Raw genomic sequence first — 17,624 nt, 5'->3', positions numbered from 1 at the left:
TCCCCCCACCCTTTTTTTTCTCCCTGGAAGAGGGAAACAGCTTCGCTGTATAATAATTGCGTACTGTGAAAAGAAAGAAAGTTGTAAAAGTGAGAACGGGCTACCTTACTCCTTTTCAGATATGAGCAGTAAAGCAGCATTTGGAAAGGATACTTATCAGCATTTTTGGTTGCCAGTAGGCAGCTGCGGCAATACTCTCACAAGACGCTCAAGCGCCAGTTAGAGATCGCAAAAGCCTGCGAGGTTCTATGTTCTTGCGATGCAAGAATCTACAAATGTATAGCATTCGCACCGAAAGGACCGTACTCACGACGCAAAATGAAACTGTTTTCGTAGATATCGTTGGGTAAGCTATGTTTAGTAGACTATAAAAAATCATGGTCCCTTAGCGCAAACAAGTAAGCATGGAAGAGGACAAGGGGAGTTCTCGAAGGGGGTTGGCCCCTTCCATCCTTACTTGTTTGCGCTAAGCGACCATATAGTTTTATTAATTACTGAGCAATATGAACCTACTAGCCCCGCAACATGCACTTCTGGGTATATTCTTCTTCTCACGCATGCAGAAGAGGTACAAACTTGGGAAACCTCGAGGATGCTGTATAGCAGCACCCAAAATTTTCTTTCACACTTCCCCTTCTTTTCATTACCACCTACGTTTTTCGTAGAAAATTTATCTTGCACTATAATTTACCGTTCGGTACCACTTGGTGATAAAGCTCAAGAACAAACGCGTACGCCGTTACTATCACCTCGCTTTCGCTGTTTCTCTAAGAACGGCATTGTTTTGCAGGCAATGCCGCAAGGTCTTGAGTCTGCTGAGACTAAAGAAGACGCGCGCGTTGCCGACGGAGGGGTGTGAGAAGGATTCGAGGAAAAGAGGGAAGCATTTTACAAACTACTGACACGTGATGTCGCTCGACCATGAATGTGTAATTTCGAAGCGCTAAGCGCGCTTGCACCAGACATTCGAATTCAAACGTGAGGCGCGCTGCGACTCTAAAGGCAGGGGAAGAACTCAGACCGTTTTCTGTTGAGACGAAGTGCAACAAAATGGTTGGTTCACTAACGGGCAAACTGTCTTTTTTTTTGCCTTCATTTTTTTTATTCGCAAGTACTGAGACATTTTTATGTCCTTCTCATTCTCGTATTCGTCTTTTTAGTGATTCCGAGCCTTCGCCAGCTCGCCCAATTTGCGCGTTTGGGGGTTTCAGTTTTCGTTGCGATGGAGCCTTCTCGAACCATTAGCCTTCCCGTCTTACGACCAGTCATTCTATGCCTTCTTTTGTTTTCTTTATTTCGAAAGGTCGAAAGAAAAATGAAAGAAGAGACGATGGCAGAGGAAAGGCTGTTCTCGCAACCGGTGGTCCTAGTGCAGCTCTGAAAGGCAAAGTAAAGCGAGACATCCGTTGTTCTTAGTTAGGAACGGTAACGGTGTATGTTGCTGCTTCCGTGTTCTGAAGAAAATCCGGCAACCATGCAGAATATGTGCATAAAGTTTCTGTTAACTGATGCGGCAAAAACAAATCAAATAGCTTTGGCTGAAGGAGAACACTAAGTGTGAATCGATAGTTTGCCCTATTTATAGCGATGCACGAAACTCTCATTTTACACTCGTGTGGAATGCGTGCGTTCTCAAGCAGTCATTCCTTTCTTTTTCTTTTTTCAACGCAGGGTAAAGCAGAAGAAAGCGTATGGGAGCTTCGCTAAAGAAGTAAGAACCCACCTTTCTCCTGTTCAAATAGCGGCAGACTTCTAACGCAAGAAAAGAATACAGAGAAACTAAAGCCCGAAGTAGATGTACTAGTCTCGGAGGAGTTTTACGTAATGCCGCGACAGAAGTTATCATATTACCGAAGCATGCTTTCGTGTGCTATGCCACATTTACGAAATATCTCGGACTAAAATAGCACCCATTTGGGGAGAGCTGGACTATGGCCTGTACTGTCTGGCCGGTGCGGCAAATGAACCGAGTGGGAGTACTGTCTCATGAGGAGCCGTCTTTCCAAAAGGCCTCTTTCTCTCGTGTTGTATCCAACGACTGCCCCTCAAATACCTGAGAGTACAAAGCAATGGCATGAGAGCCTCTTTTCATGGCGCTTTCTATATTTACTTTCTTCTTTATTTGAAACGGAAGCTGGCGGTGCCAGTGGACATTTATTCTTGCAACTGAGAATTATAAAGAGGCGGCAAAAAAAGAAAGCAGCCAGTCGCAGCAGCTGTTTCAAAAAGTTCAAAGTTAAATGTTAATTAATGAATATGACGAGATTAGCAGCTACTGAGCCAGAACTAGGAATCATTTGTATGAAATCGGAGGTCTACCATTTACTCGCAGATCAAAAGAGAGAGAGAAAGATTGGTTCAGCGTAAAGCACACCACTTGCCGAAGGCTTCTACAGCGCCTAGCGCGGCACTGACATGTTAAAATTGACCAGCATATGGGAGAAGCTGGGCAGATTCGGTTAGAAGCTGATCTTCATTGATACAAAAGTGATCATTTGAACGCATTTCTAATTTGTGTTGTGCTGCAGTAGTCATTATAAATGTGCTGAGCAATCCTGGTTGCGCAGGCGCCGCGGCCTTCGCGCGCAGAGGACCGAACGCAACACGAAAGTCATGACGTGAGGGTGCTTGGTACTCAGTCGTGCGGTTCATTTCTCGAGAAACGCCTTACTGAAAGCACCATTTTCACAACAACGGCTGCTCCCGAGCTCTAACACTCAGTCGGCAGAACAAGGGAAACGAGCTCGTCTGCTGGCGGCAAAACGCGTCTCGCAAATATTTACCATCTCTTGGTGGGCCTTACGTGAATGTGCTCAAAATGGTTTATCTTACCGACGCAAAGAGCATATTAAGATAAAAGATTAAGAAGATTAAGATCTTTTACTGCCCTTTCCCATGCCCCCAGTGCAGGCTATCCTCGCTCACTCCTGGTCTAGCTTCCTGCCTTTAATTTCTTCTTCTTTCTCTCTATCTCCCGTACTTATGATGTGGGTCTACAGAATGATGATCTTTAAGTTTTGTGGGATATTTTTTTTACATTGCCTCTTGCAGATAATATAACTGCAGTGCTTGAGCTGGATTATTCAGAGATGCAGACATTACTTCTATGAGCAATTAATACACCTAACGAACTGTTTAACAAAAATCCGCAAATTATTTTTGAAGTAATTGCTTTAGGGCACACATTAGAATTACCAAATTGTAGCCGGTGACTTTGCAAGGCGTATCCACTTAGGATTAATTCCAAGAATGATGCCAGTTTGCAGATACGCGCCATCAAACTTGCCCTAAACTACACTGTTGTTCCACCTCCTTTTTTTTTTTACAAAACGCTATTTGATGCATTTAAGTACAAAAGTAATCAGAACGCCTCTGTATTTCGTTCCACGCTTTGGAAAATATTATGTCGAAACTGGTGTCATCCTGGAAATTTATTTCAAGAGGATACGTTTTACAAGCTCACAGGTTACAATAAGTAAATTGCAATATGTCCCGTAAAGTTCTTAATTAGGAAGTTAATTAGTGATTTTTGTTGATTAGTTTAATATATGTTTCGATTTCTCCTGCTAGCAATGTCTGCCTCATGGGATAACCCATCACAAGGACAAGAATTTTGCTATCTGGCACAGGCCATTTTTTCAAAAATTCCATAAAGCTTCAGAACTATCACCCGGTGTAGTCGCACATTAGCAGTCTACTCTGGTGCGTTTCGCTGAACGCTAATATTTGGTCAAGGCGACACCGGGCTGCTTCCGAAACCTGTCGTATGGCGATCAGACCAGAGTGCAGGAGCTTTGTTTCACAACTTGTGGGAAGATCATCATCATCATCACCACCACCATCATCATCATCATCATCTTCTTCTTCTTCTTCTTCTTCTATTTCTTCTTCTTCTTCATCATCATCCACAACAACAACAACAACAATTTTAAGTCCCCTGCAGGACGATCCTGCAGTGGACTACGGCTGTGCTGCGCCAACCGATTCCAACTTGCGCCTGCACATTTCTTAATTTCATCACCCCGTCTAGTCTTTTGTCGTCCTCCACTGCGTTTCACTTCTCTTGGCATCCATCCTGTAACCCTAATGGTCTACCGGATATCTAACCGACGCATTACATAACCTGCACACCTCCATTTTTCTCTTAATGTCAATTAGAATATCGGTTATGCCGGTTTGTTCTCTGATCCACACCGCTCTTTTCCTGTCTCTTAACGTTATGCCTATCACGCGTCATTCCATCGCTCTTTCAGCGGTCCTTAACTCGTTTGTGAGCTTCTTTTTGAGCTTTCTGCCCCATATTTTAACACTGGTAGAAGCACTGATTGTACACCTTTTTTGTAGTCGTAATTGTAAGTTTCCAGTAAGAATCTGAGCATGCCTGCAGTATGCACTACAATCCAATTTTATTCTTCTGTAAATTTCCTTTTCATCATCAGGGTCTCCGGTGCGTAACTGCCCTAGGTAAATGTATTCCTTTGCAGACTCTACAGGCTGACTGGCGATCCTGAACTCGTGTTTCCTTGCCAGGTTATTGATCATCATCTTTGTTTTCTGCGTGTTAATCTTCAATCCCACTCTTACACCTTGTCTGCTAAGGCCCTCAATCATTTGTTGTAACTCACCCCCAGCGTTGCTGAACAGGACAATGTCATCTGCAAATGGAAGGCTGCTGACGTATTGGCCGTCGATCCTTACCCCTAAGCCATCCATATTTCACAGCTGAATACTTTTTCCAAACGCGCAGTGAATAGCACTGGAGAGATTGTGTCTCCCTGGCTGGCCCCTTTCTTTATAGGTATCTTCCTACTTTTCTTGTGGAAAATTAGGGTAGCTGCGGAATCTTTGTAAATATTTTCCAAGATATTTACGCAAGCATCCTGTACTCCTTGATTACGTGATGCCTCAATGACTGGTATCTGTACTGAATCAAATGCCATTTCGTAATCTATGGAATCTTTGTAGAGAGGCTGATTGTGCTCTGCAGATTTCTCGATTTCCTGATTGATTACATGGATGTGATTCATTGTACAGTATCCCTTCCTCGAGCCAGTCTGTTCCCTTGGGTTACTGAAGTCAAGTGTTGCCCTTGTTCTATTGAAATTATCTTGGTGAATATTTTATACAAAACTGGAAGTAAGCTAATGGGCCTATAATTTTTTTCAATTCTTTAACGTCTCCCTTTTTTGTAGGTTGGTATAATGTTGGCATTACTCAAGTTCTCCGGGACCCTTGAAGTCGTGAGACATCTCGTATAAAGGGCCGCAAGCTTTTCGAGCATGTTGCGTCCTCCGCCTTAGATTGAATTGACTGTTGCTCCATCTTCTCCTGCCACCTTTCGTAGTTTCATGTCTTCTAAGGCCCTTCTGAGTTCATCGCAAGCTATAGAAGGAGCCTCTCTAGCCTGTTCATTACTACTTTCAGTGTAGGTGTCCTGGCTCATTTGTGTATTGTACACGTCAGTACAGAATTCTTCCGCTGATTTTACTATACCTTCAAAATTACTGATGATATTACCCTACATATCTTTCAGTGCATACATCTTGGCTTGTTCCATGCGAAGGTTTCTTGTCACTGATCATATGTTGCGTGTATTTGTTACTGTTTTCCTCAGACTATCTTGCGTTATAATTTCGAATATCTTTTATTTTCTCCTTGTTGATCAGTTTTGACAATTGCGCGAATTCTGTCTGATCTCTTGAGTTGGACTTTTTCATTCTTTGTCATTTATTTGTTAGATTCTTCATTGCTTCAGGGAGCTTGCCTACTGGTTCCCTTGGTGCGTTGCCTGCCACTTCAATTGCTGCTTCTCAAGCCAGCATAGTTACGGCTTCATTCATTACCTCTATGTCCTCTACATCTGAGTGTTATAACACTGCATATTTGTTCACAAGTACCAGCCTGAATTGGTCCGCTTTTATTCTTACTGTATCTAGGTTGGCCTATTTCTTCTTGGCCAATTTTACTCTTTCTCTCTTCAAATTCAGGTGAATCCAAGACCTCCCTAACCGATGATCACTGCCCTTTTTTCTTCCTAACACTTCTTCATCCGCCACTATGCTATGTTCAGCAGAAACTATGAAATCAATTTCATTCCTTCTTTAGGGCTTACCGTTAGGGCTTTCCACCATTAGGGTTACACACCATTAGGGCTTTCCCAGGTTCACTTTTTATTGCCAAGCTTACTGAAGAGGGTGTTCATTATTCGCAGCTATTCCTTTCTGCGAATTTTACCAACATCTCTTCTCTAGTGCTTCCAGAACCGACACCGTAGTTGCCAATTGGTTGTTCACCAGCCTACTTCTTCCCCACTTTTGCGTTGAAGTCGCCCATTACTACAATATATAGCGTTCGCACTTCTCTCATGGCTGAGTCCACAACTTCATAAAACTGATCTACTTCATCATCATCATGACTCGAGGTTGGTGCGTAGGCTTGTACTATCTTAAATCTATACCTCTTATTAAGTAGTATTACGAATACTGCTACCCTCTGATTAATGCTGTAGAATTTGTCAATGTTACCCGCTGTGTCCTTATGTATAACCCCGTATAACTTCCCATCTGGGAGTCGTCTATAGCAGAAGACGTGGCCGTTAGCCAGCACTGTATAAGTCTCACCCGTTTTAACCTCACTAAGGCCAATGATATTCCAAACAATGCATGATAGTTTCGAAAAGAGTACTGCTAAGTTAGCCTCACTCGAAAGAGTTCGGGTGTTAAAGGTTGCAAGGATCAGTTTCTATTGTCGGCCTGTCCAGGTCCAGAGATTCTTAACAACCTGTGCTGTGTTACATGTCTGTCCACCGCCTTGGTCAGGTGCTCCGCAGCTGCTGGGATGCTGAGATAATCAAATGATTCATTGGAGAGGGAGTTGCCGAATACTGCATGAAGGAGGCCAATTCCTGCTCTGATGAGGGAGTGTCTTCTTGAAGCTTAGCGGGCCTTCTTAATTGCATTAGTATAGGCCCACTGGTTCTCGGCGCTTTAGCTGGTGTCAGGCGTCACCCCAAGCCTGGAGACGTTTGAGTACTGGTTGTGGTGCACTGTCATATGATTGCCCCAGCATGGCGATTACATGAGGTAATCCACAACTTTCCACAAGTTCTGAAACTTGTGGAAAGTTCGCGATGGCGAAATCCCAGTTGCAGGACCCAGCCTTGCCTTGAACTTTCCTCCCCTTTGGCCACGGCCACAACAATACTGGAACTGTCCGCTATTGTGGCAACTAGCGGTGATCCCACACCGTGCCCCTTCCTCCGTAAACATGATGGCGCTGGCCCACAATAAACTGCAGCCATGCTGCAACGACGGTATATACGGCGCACTGTCCAGTAAGGTCTTGTCTCCTCGTGCAGCGGACATAAAAGCAGCTAGGCAGCTTTCGTCCGAACCGCCAAAGTTATTCCAGGAGCCCGAAAGCTCCTAACCAGGCTCGCTCCCCATGCTGGCTCCTCAGGCGCGCTACTGGATACCTCCACGATCGCGTTCTGACCTGGCGCCCGTAGCAAAGGGCAGATAGAGTCGCCCGCTGTCTCCTATTCCCGCAAGGAGAGTGACCAAGAACATGCGGTGCGCGAACGACAGCCGCCCGTGGGGGTGGGACCCAAGGGGATCGACGATTCTGGACAGGACTTCTTCGACCGAGATAGTCACGAAGCTGAAGCTGCCTTCGTGGTGCACAAGTAGAAAAGTAACAAGATGACGGCAAGTGGGTAGATCAGCCGGCACCTTATAGAGAAATAGATGATGAGGTTTATGCGAAGAAGATGCCAGAACAGAAGCGATTTAGTAGTGTGCCACGGCTTCTGGCAGTTCTGCTGCCCTCGGCGCAGATGATGGCACAACCGGTGATACTGGTGTGCCACTGTGTCAGCCTACGAGTGTGTTTACCTGTTCATCACTGCGTGATTCATAGCTCATAACGACTCGTACGCTTAATTCATGCCAGATTGATGAAAAGAAAATATGCAAAGATGATAAGAACTTGAGAAATAAAGCTCACACTCATATAAAAAAAATAAGAGGAAATAAAAGTGGAGTAGGACTACCGTACCTTCACTTTGGCATTTGCGTGAAAAGTAAAATCTAAGGATAAGATAAATAAAAATTACCCTTGGAGTGCAAAAAAACAGCCTTGAGTGGTAAGAGCATGGTTTCGACAGTCGAAGCCAGAAATTCAAACATGGTCTCAGCAGCGCACGGCAGAGGACCCACGCTGTTATTAGCGCAGTGATGTCAGCCTTGTTAGCGTCGTATTGCGTAAAGGCCGTCCCTCTCCTGTGCTCCCGTCCCCAGGGGCTCTTGGCAGGACATTTGCGCAATATTCAGCTTGTGTGGCCGTTAGAACGACTCAGCGTCAAGGACTCTCGCCTTCGCGTGGGAGTGGAACCCCTGTCTCGCTCTTTTTAGTGATTGCAGAATGCCGTTCACGTGGCTTTGTTTTATTCTCTTATTTTCTTCTTGTTCTTGCTTAGCATTTACGGCCTGCGCACGCATATCACTCACAGTAGTGGTGAAAGCAGTTATTTGAGGAACAAGCAAGCAAGATGCCGGTCTCCACTGTAAGAAAATTATGGTGTCCTATGGAGTTCAGAGCAGAAGAAATTGATGTTTGTTTGGGTTATTTTTTTACTTTAATGGGGCCATAGCAAATATACTATAGAGAACTTAGGCGTATCGAAAGTGCGAACTTCGCGACGTTCTTCTTCTGAGTGGACAATGCGGAAATGTCTTGAGTTTTTACTCTCCTATACCATCTGATCAGAAGCCTACTTCCCAGAGCTCTTAGCGGGTGTAAGCTGCTTTTAATTAAGTGTGCCATTCTCGACTTTTCTTAATGGCTTGTAATGCGTGCATATGTTATTCATGATGAGCCTCTAAATGTGAACAACATTATTAATTCGGTATCTCACCTGATAAAGACAGCTTACAAAGTCGTGCCTCTACGATGAGACAGAATACGAATTGCTGTTCATTTCAGGTTCTGTGTGCCTTTGACCGCACGTGTCTCCCCTTTTAACTCAAACTGTTGTAGCATAGCAGGAGTATGAAAATAGATAGCTGGCGCTTAGATTTGATGCACTTAGTTATACATGTAAATAGACTTTGGGATGACTACCTACTGAGTAAATTATTTGCTGCTGTAATCTTTTGCCTGTTGTCATTACATTTACTAACACTGCCGTCTCCTGGTGATGAAACTGCCTAATAACTGCAAGCTTAGCATATTACCTTGAGAAATTGATTTATCCCGCATATGTAATCATCGCCTTTCAGATATCTTCGTTGTGCGGGCGAAGTAAGAAAGGCTGCTCAGTCAACATACTGCAGTTCTTTCGTATTGCTGAGAACCACAGAACTAACAGCAGACCTTAGAGGAATAAATTAGGGTAGCGCAGGAGGTTCAATAAAGTTACGACCTGGTAGTGCTCAACCAACAGCAAGTAGCCGGTTCAATGTTCGCCGAACAGAAGAGTGTTATTACATATAATGGTGAATTTATGATACAAGAACACCTATTTCGATGCTTCATTCGAATTTTAAAAGGAATTAAGCTAGCACTTTGACCGGAAAACTCAACCTCAACATTTAGTGTACTTTCACATCTTTCTGGGTACGTTAGTGGGATGCGACACACAGCGTGGGCATCTAGGGAATCAGAAGAATTAACGAAGTAGCAGGGCAATGTTTCTTTCCGTTTAGTATTCAAACGGCGCCTATGACTCTCACACAGTACACATTGTAAAGTACAACGTACCATTGTGCTTAGGTGTGTGTCGCCTCCTGACTTCTTATTTCTGCATGGCCGCTGTAATCATGACTCCATCCGACTTATAAGGAGGAGGTTCACTGGTGGAGTAGGTGCCTCTTGCCGAACTATGTGAAGCCGCTGTGCCTTCAGTTAGGATGCAACGACTTCCCATCCTTCAACTCTAAATTGAGGGACGACTGAGACAGTGGTTACAGAAGTCCGGTTGGCCTCGCAAGAAATATATTTCATGTTGATATATCTGTTCTTCCAAGCTATGGCAAATAGTGGGTGGTAGGTCGGGGGCGTTCACTGTAGGGTTAAGTTTTTCCTGGTATGGGGGGGGGGGGGGGCAGAGGGGAATCGTGTTTGTATTTTTCCCCGGTTTTGTACCACCGGATTGCGAACTCTGGTTGTCAAAGTGACGCAGTGGCTCTATAATGTACAACGTATGCGCTGTACAGTTATTATTATTATTAAAATTAGGTTACCATGTATGAAAACTATCCGCGAGGGTGCAGAGAGCTAGATGACAACTGCCAGCAAGAGGCGCACATTGCCTGTCGGCTCTAGAAGAGAAAAAGTACGTAGGAAAAACACAGTGAGTGATGAACAGGAGAAAATTTTAGAGATAGGCCTAGTGAGGGTATAAGAAGAGAGAATGAGAAAAAAAAAGGGGGGGGGTGATGGTGGGTGGTGGGGAACAACACAAGGATAAAACATGTATTTGTATCACACACTCATTGGGTAGCACTTAAAGCCCGTCAAATGGTCCGCACATTAGCAGAAACATTATGACCAAACGTTGCGATATAATGGGGAGTCTAAACATGTGTCCTGCAACAATTATAGAATGGCTCTGTCTCTTTGATGAAGTTTTCATGCACGACCAACTGCAAATATAATGTCGAAATATAGTAAGCCCAGTGAATGGTATAGACTTTGTAAAGTTCAGTCCACTGCATACTGCAGGAGCGACAGTCCAAGATTAAGTGACAAAGTGTTACTGTTGCACCGCAGGAAGCGGAGGATGCACTGAGCACCCGCCATTGTCTGTGCAACTGTTCAGCTCTTTGACACACCCTGCTTGAAGCTTTACAGCCTGCGCGTGGGACGCAGCATCGGAAGAAGCAATAGTTAAAATAGTGTTTTGGGGGTACTTCGGTGAATAAGAAGGTAAACATTTTTATCTATCGAAAGCAGTTATGACAGGGAACGTTGCGGCTTAAAAACAGTTCACGAGTGGCGTCCTCATTTTCTTTCCTTTGCTTTAAGCTTGAGTGTGAAGTTTTCAAAGAATCGGTAACTTTATTTACGCGACCCCCCAGGTTTGCGCAGACCCAATGGTTTCATCTGTCACCCGACAGAGCGCGTAAACAAAGTTATTACGCTTTCATGCAGATTACGGTGGAGTGCAACGCTACAATGGGAACTCACATAACATTTGGCTGCTCTAACTGAGCGGTCGCTTAGGGTTCTTTCCACTCGGATCCTGCATACTCAGGCAACGTGAAAAAGTTCGTTGATTTTGTAATTTTGATGACTCTGTTGCGAGCCCACAGGCAACGCTTAACCGACAGCAAAGAAACCAAGTTAAACCACAGTAACGCTCCGCGAAATCGGCTCATCAGCGTTGTTTTACACAGCGCGCATTAGCGTTATCGCAGGCGCAGTAGCGTTTTCGCATAGTGGCTTGGTGCAACATATTAGGCTATACGTGCCTGTGAGTAGTAATATAAGCTCAAACTGTCCATTGAGGAACTACAAATAGAAATTATCATACAGAAAATGGAGCTATGTTCGATGATTCGGACGTTAGTTTCTTGACGCTTTCTTTGAGGCTTGGGCTAAAGCTACGCGGCCACGAATCGTAAAAATTACCTTAAAAATATATAACCGACTAAGGATTGAATCCAAGATTATACATGCTTGGACAGCGCCTTCTAACCACTTTTTGGCCACTCTTCTCAAGCTAGGAGATAACACTTCTATTGGGTGCTATCAAACGCTGATGGTTTTACGACGGGATGATCTACTCCACTGTATCACGGGACCAGCCCGTGTACAGTGCCTACTGAGGCGCGATGCCCACGCCAATACATACTCGTCGGAGGGTACTTTTCCTTCACTCCACAGGCATTCGCAATTCGCTCTGCATGCATTCTGCGAAATTCACGGATTTCAGAAAGTGAATGCACTAAACAGGGCAAAAACAGTGTCGGGAGTAAAGTAGAACGCGGCAGGACATATAGGGCGCGTAGCGTGCGGGTTGCTCGCCAATAAACTTCTCTTCGGGCATCACGCATCAGCTGTTACTGTTGCATTCTATCTGTGTGACTCTTCAGAGTATGTTGAATCATTCGAGTGACAAGAAATTCACAGTAATTAATAAAAAGACAACTTGAAGCACCAATACTGCTGCGGCAAGTGCTTGACCTTTCTGCCACTCATAACGTTCTCATTCGTATGGGTGGGCTTTTAAAGGACAGCACAAACGATCATACGAAACAAAGGAATGCATAGAGGTGGCCTTCCTCTAGTGAGTCAAGAAACTCTGCCGTGTGAAAGTGGTGGAAGCTGAAGGCGATGATGCGAAGCGTTCCTTGCATCGCAATTGCTGGGCTTGCAGAATGACGCATCGAAGTGGAGGCAACTGACAATTAGCGAGTCATTGCGTGATTGCCACTCTAGCAAACTCAATGCAGTGAGCGAGGCAGCTGAAGCTATAGGAGGACGAAAGGGTGAAACGCCTAGTGTGATTAAGCGGCGACGTCCAGGCAATCTCAGGCGACAACATGGGCGCTTCGAAGGCACTGAAAAAAGAAAAGCTGATTAATTACGTGCCAGAGCAACCTCATAAGGTCTCACGGGAACACTAAGCATCCTTTCTGCTGCCAGCGTCAAGTGGTGTTTTTTTTTCTCTTTTATATATTTTCCGCTGTCTGGTTAGTCCAGTAGGAGACGAGGTCTCAGTGGATTTTGCTGTGGCCCGGCTGAGTGTGAGAGAGTGCTGACAGCGTTCCAGTGGAGTCTTTTGCCGAGAGATGCAGTTTTTCATTTATCCTGGTACTTTTTTTTCGTTATTTCTTTTTCGTTTTCACAAAATTTGTTTCTTTTATTTTAATAGCACATTTGAGTGCTTTAGCACGCGCCTTTCCTGCTGTTTCTATAGCGGCACTGTTCGTGCGACTAGAAGCGCACAAAAAACCTAATATACCTGTTATCGCTGCTTCCCTAAATAAACTAGATCACTCACGAACTTTATACTTTGAGTAGATGTGGCAAATGTTAGCAGCGACATACAGAATAATTTTGAAGTGTGCGTGCTTACTAGAGGTAAATGAAAACTGCCAGACCCTCGTTATCGGGTTTCTTAGAGGCCTAATATGAAACGCTCATAATGTTTCCCCACTTCTATGAGAGGATCAAAACCGGCAGAAATTTGAATAGGGTCATTGTATGGGTGGCCTGTAATGTAAGTTTGAAGAGTGTAGTCGAGTAAGTGCGCTGAAAATAATTACTGCGTGCTCATTTTCTCCCGATTTCATGCATTACATTAGGTGTCTAGTTGGTTTTTGTGGTCTCCTCGCTGAACTATGCGAGGCACGTCTTTTGCTGAAGTAGGAAACAGTGATGAGTGACAAACACTAGATGTTTATTCTGTGTGGGTTAATTACGTCCTTAGTAGAAAATTAATCATGCAAGTATTCCACAGGGTTATACGGCCGTTATCGGCTATGTTTCCCAATGCCCCGAGAGAACTCTACGTTATACCAAATTTATATTTAATGAGAATGAGGTCGTGTATAAAACTTTCACGCTTCTGGCTTAATTAAGAGCCTAGCAAATATTTATTAACCATTGCTTGTTTTCTTTTTTTGCGCGCGATACGATATTTATAGTTAAATCCCCCCAGTGTGCTCGTAGAACTAAATAAAGCACTTTGTTTATATTTGGCGAAATAAAGGTCACGTATTTGAATTGCTTGCCTGATTGCGTCATCTGCTCGTATTATCTGCGGCGTTCTTTTAAGCGTGTCTCTGTCGACATCTTAATATGTTTATCGATATGTATGCCTATTTTTACTTTTACTCACCGTGTTCCATGCCTAGAAAAATGTTACTGCCATCTTTTGTACATATTACGTTCAACACTTGTCCATCGTCATATTTGATAAGGCTTAGTGTTTTCTTCGCGTATTCTTATTTCTTCACCTGTGGATGTGCAAGTTGTAGTCTTTACGGTTTTCTACGTTGCTGTTGCTCTCCTAACTCATTTCAGTGATTACTGCAACGTTATTGTGTTTCTTCTAATTTGTATGCTCGCACACCCCTCACGTAATACCCCTTCACAGGGGTACCTAAACTACTCTTAAATTTTTTGGCTCGTGCCTGCCTTCACCCTAATATATACGATGAAGGCAAGCATGAGCTACAATTTTAAATTTAGTTTGCAGGTCATGAATTTCCGCGGCAAGAAGCTTTGGTAAATCGCCAATTGGATGCCAGCAGAGAAGCACGGCAGTGATGATCAAATGAGATACGACCATTTTAAATAGCATTTCAGTTTGGAAATACATTTCATGAACATCTCCGCGGAATTGAGATCTCTTGAGCGCCTATACCGCGCTACGCATGGTCAAGACGAACAAAAATAGAAAAAAAAATTTTATTAGCAATCCAGTCACGAGAATATAACTTGACATTCCAATCTTGTGAATAGATAAAATGACACGTTGGCAAAGCAGGCACTCTTGCTTTTAAGAAAAACGAGCACTAATACATGTTGGAGCATTTATAATGTTAAAAGGCTTGTTTTGATTCGTTGTCAGTGTTTTAAAGCGCCTACCGTTGCTCACTAAGAATCTCATGGCGCAATTTTCTGTGAACAGAGCACATCCTTGGAGCTTTTGCTCTTCAAAAAACACGTGCAATGCCGTGTGCGCAAAATGCTTTTTTCAAGTACGCTGCTTAAATTATTATTCAGTGTAATACAGACATCAGATATATAGAGGTGTCAGTTACGGTCTGACAAATTCAACTTTCAACCAGAAATGTTCACAAATGTTGCCTATTGAGCTTCACTGCACATGAGCTAATAGAAAGGCTGTGCACTCTTTACAGGGGTAAATACTTGTGCAGATGGGGTTTGTGCGCCAATATCTAGTGACAGACATGTGTATTAAATACGATACTCTGCAGTGCAGTCGCATATGAGCACTCGTCCAGTTTTCTTGCGTTATTCAACGTGTCCTTGTTTAGCTTGCGTTAGATCGCTAGTTGATAATGAATCAACTGTTCCGTTCTGTGATTCTTTCATAGTCGAATAAAAGCGTTGTAAGGCTAAGATAGAGCTTTCGGGGCGCGATAATGTTTAGTTATCATTTAGGGCAAATTAGTGTGGCTAGTTATTTTGGCCAAGAGGGGTTCTAATTAAGATACAATAATTATTTCACTGAATACCAAAGGGCGCTTCTGCTTTCGTCTGCAGCCTTTGCCAGGCGCCTCATTCATCTGTGAACTTCTGAGGGAGCGCCAATTAGGAACAAATAGCATTTAAATTCTGTCGAGTGAGCGTGACATTTATCCATTAGTCCGTCACGGCGTTCAGGCCGATTTAAGGTTTGCATGAAAGAGCTTCGCCGATAGAGTGAATGTCTGTGCTAATACTGCGGAGCTCGCGAAGAAAGGGGGGCCCTGTGAAAATAAAATACACTGAAGAACTTCAACAGTATTGCTGGCTAAAATACTAGACGCATTGGTTACATGTGTGGAAACCCAATATGTGCAAGATTAAGGTGGAGTCTCGTATATGACATACCATTGCAAAACATTGATGTCACTTCGCAGTGGTTGTTAAAGGCGACAAGACCCAAACATTATGAGTGTTTAACTCTTGTCATCGAACCATTGCCATAACATGTTGCTATGGAACAACCAAGCGTGCGAAAAATTTTCAATATCTGCGTATGTTATTGTACGATGCATGTAATTTTGAACTGTGTAATTTTGAAAGATAAGTATTTTGCTAAATGTGCTTTCGCTTGTTAGTTGACCATTGTGGAATGTATGTGTGCTTATGTAAATTCCAACTAATCGAACCTCCCTGTAACGACCCTCCACAGAGAGTTACCTGTGTCAATAAATAAGTAAACAGCTCTTTTGTAAGCTGATAAAGCGAACACATATAATTGGTTAAATATTTCTTCTCGCCTTCGCCTTCCCACACTGAATCATGCTCGTCATACTATCTCATCACACTGAATCATTTCTGTCTGCATATTTACCTTTCAGTTTGTTAGATAGTGTTTATGTCAGCATTCACGTACATAGGCTTGTAAATAGGTGCATTAGTCTCTATGCTTTAGATAATAATAATATTTGGGGTTTTACGTGCCAAAACCACTTTCTGATTATGAGGCACGCCGTAGTGGAGGACTCCGCAAATTTTGACCACCTGGGGTTCTTTAACGTGCACCTAAATCTAAGCACACGGGTGTTTTCGCATTTCGCCCCCATCGAAATGCGGCCGCCGTGGCCGGGATTCGATCCCGCGACCTCGTGCTCAGCAGCCCAACACCATAGCCACTGAGCAACCACGGCGGGTTATGCTTTAGAGTGTATTTGTCATACAAATATGCTTTAGAGTGTATTTGTCATGGTCTGTCAGCGCAACAACAGAGAGAGAGAACGAAGAAGAGCCAGACACAGGCGCGGTACATCAATTGAAGTATGGATGCAAACACGTGACCAACATGTGCAACGCGGATTGCACAGAAGCTGGAAAACCAATACTAAATCTAGCACTCTGTACAACAGCACCACACACACATCACGAGTGATTAAATCTGTGATCATTCCTTCTTTTTCGTCTGTGTCTGTTTTTGCGTTGACAAATCACGAACATACTTCAACTCGCCCAGTTCTCGCTACTTTTGCTGCATTTCTCATAGCATACTCCTGTGATTGGCAGATGTTCTGACGCCATTTACCAGAAATTACAATGTGCAACTTTCTTGTTGAAGAACGCCAGCGCTTGCCTGTGCATTTGACTCTAAAGGTTGACTCTAATGGAGAACTTTAGTTGTTTGCGTGTCTTAGATGTTTGCGTGTCTTTAAAATGCTAAAATATTAAAACACGTGACATAAATGTGACTATAATTTTTATATAGAGTTCAGCTCTTTCAAGACTAAAGGTGTGTTAGATTTTCGAACCAATAAATTGTATTATTACTTTATAGTTTGCTTACGTAACAGACACGGTAGGTCGTATAAATGTGAGTGAAATATGTAGCGTATTCCTTTGTCAAAATAATTTTTCTTTTTCTAGCGAGCACCAAAACAAATTAAAGAAAGCGTCAGCTCATTTAGCTAGCACGTCAGTCTTTTTCCTTCACCGTTGACTGTAGCCTATTTCGCAAACACATAATATTCCTCATTCGCTAAGCCTCTCCTAGCAGCTATCGTTGTGTACTTTGTACAATAGTACGAGTTTGGGTTCTTTGTGTGGTGCATATACATACGCAATGCAGCGTCTACTGTGCAAGCGCCTACTGCGGATGGTGTGCATGTCAGAAAAAAGAAAAAAATTGACTAAACACTTGTCCTTCATTTTGACTATGAACACCAAACGCAATAAGAAAACGAGAAAGAGGCCGCCTGAAAAAGTCGATATGGTACGTCCCTGGCCTCTTTGCGTAACGGACAAGTTGGCAAATGCTCCAAGAGCGGCAGCGAGCTGTGTCATTCTTCTTTCACAAAGAGCTGGCATCACAAGTTCATCCCGGCTGACGGATCTGTTTGCTGAACGCATTGGACTAATATCATGAGGAAGTAGTAGGCAGTCCGTTTACTATTTCCTCCTTGCCCTGCTTC

At 43.5% G+C, this 17,624-nt stretch overlaps 1 protein-coding gene across 2 annotated transcripts in view; it reads left to right on the top strand.

Annotated features, from left to right (window-relative positions):
- Positions 1-17,624, top strand: part of LOC135898431 (cell adhesion molecule 3-like) — a 449,844-nt gene that overhangs the window by 66,044 nt on the left and 366,176 nt on the right. The window contains exon 2 of one of the 2 annotated variants that reach the window (XM_065427361.2): positions 1,672-1,711. The exons of the other annotated variant lie outside the window; for it this stretch is intronic. The gene's annotated coding sequence lies outside the window, so the exon portion shown is untranslated. The remainder of the gene's footprint in view (positions 1-1,671; positions 1,712-17,624) is intronic. 2 annotated transcript variants of the gene reach the window in all.

Source organism: Dermacentor albipictus, chromosome 4, assembly GCF_038994185.2.
Source record: "Dermacentor albipictus isolate Rhodes 1998 colony chromosome 4, USDA_Dalb.pri_finalv2, whole genome shotgun sequence".
Classification (NCBI taxonomy): Eukaryota; Metazoa; Arthropoda; class Arachnida; order Ixodida; family Ixodidae; genus Dermacentor; species Dermacentor albipictus.
Note: the sequence above shows the minus strand (reverse complement) of the source record. Positions and strands in the feature narration are given on the sequence as shown.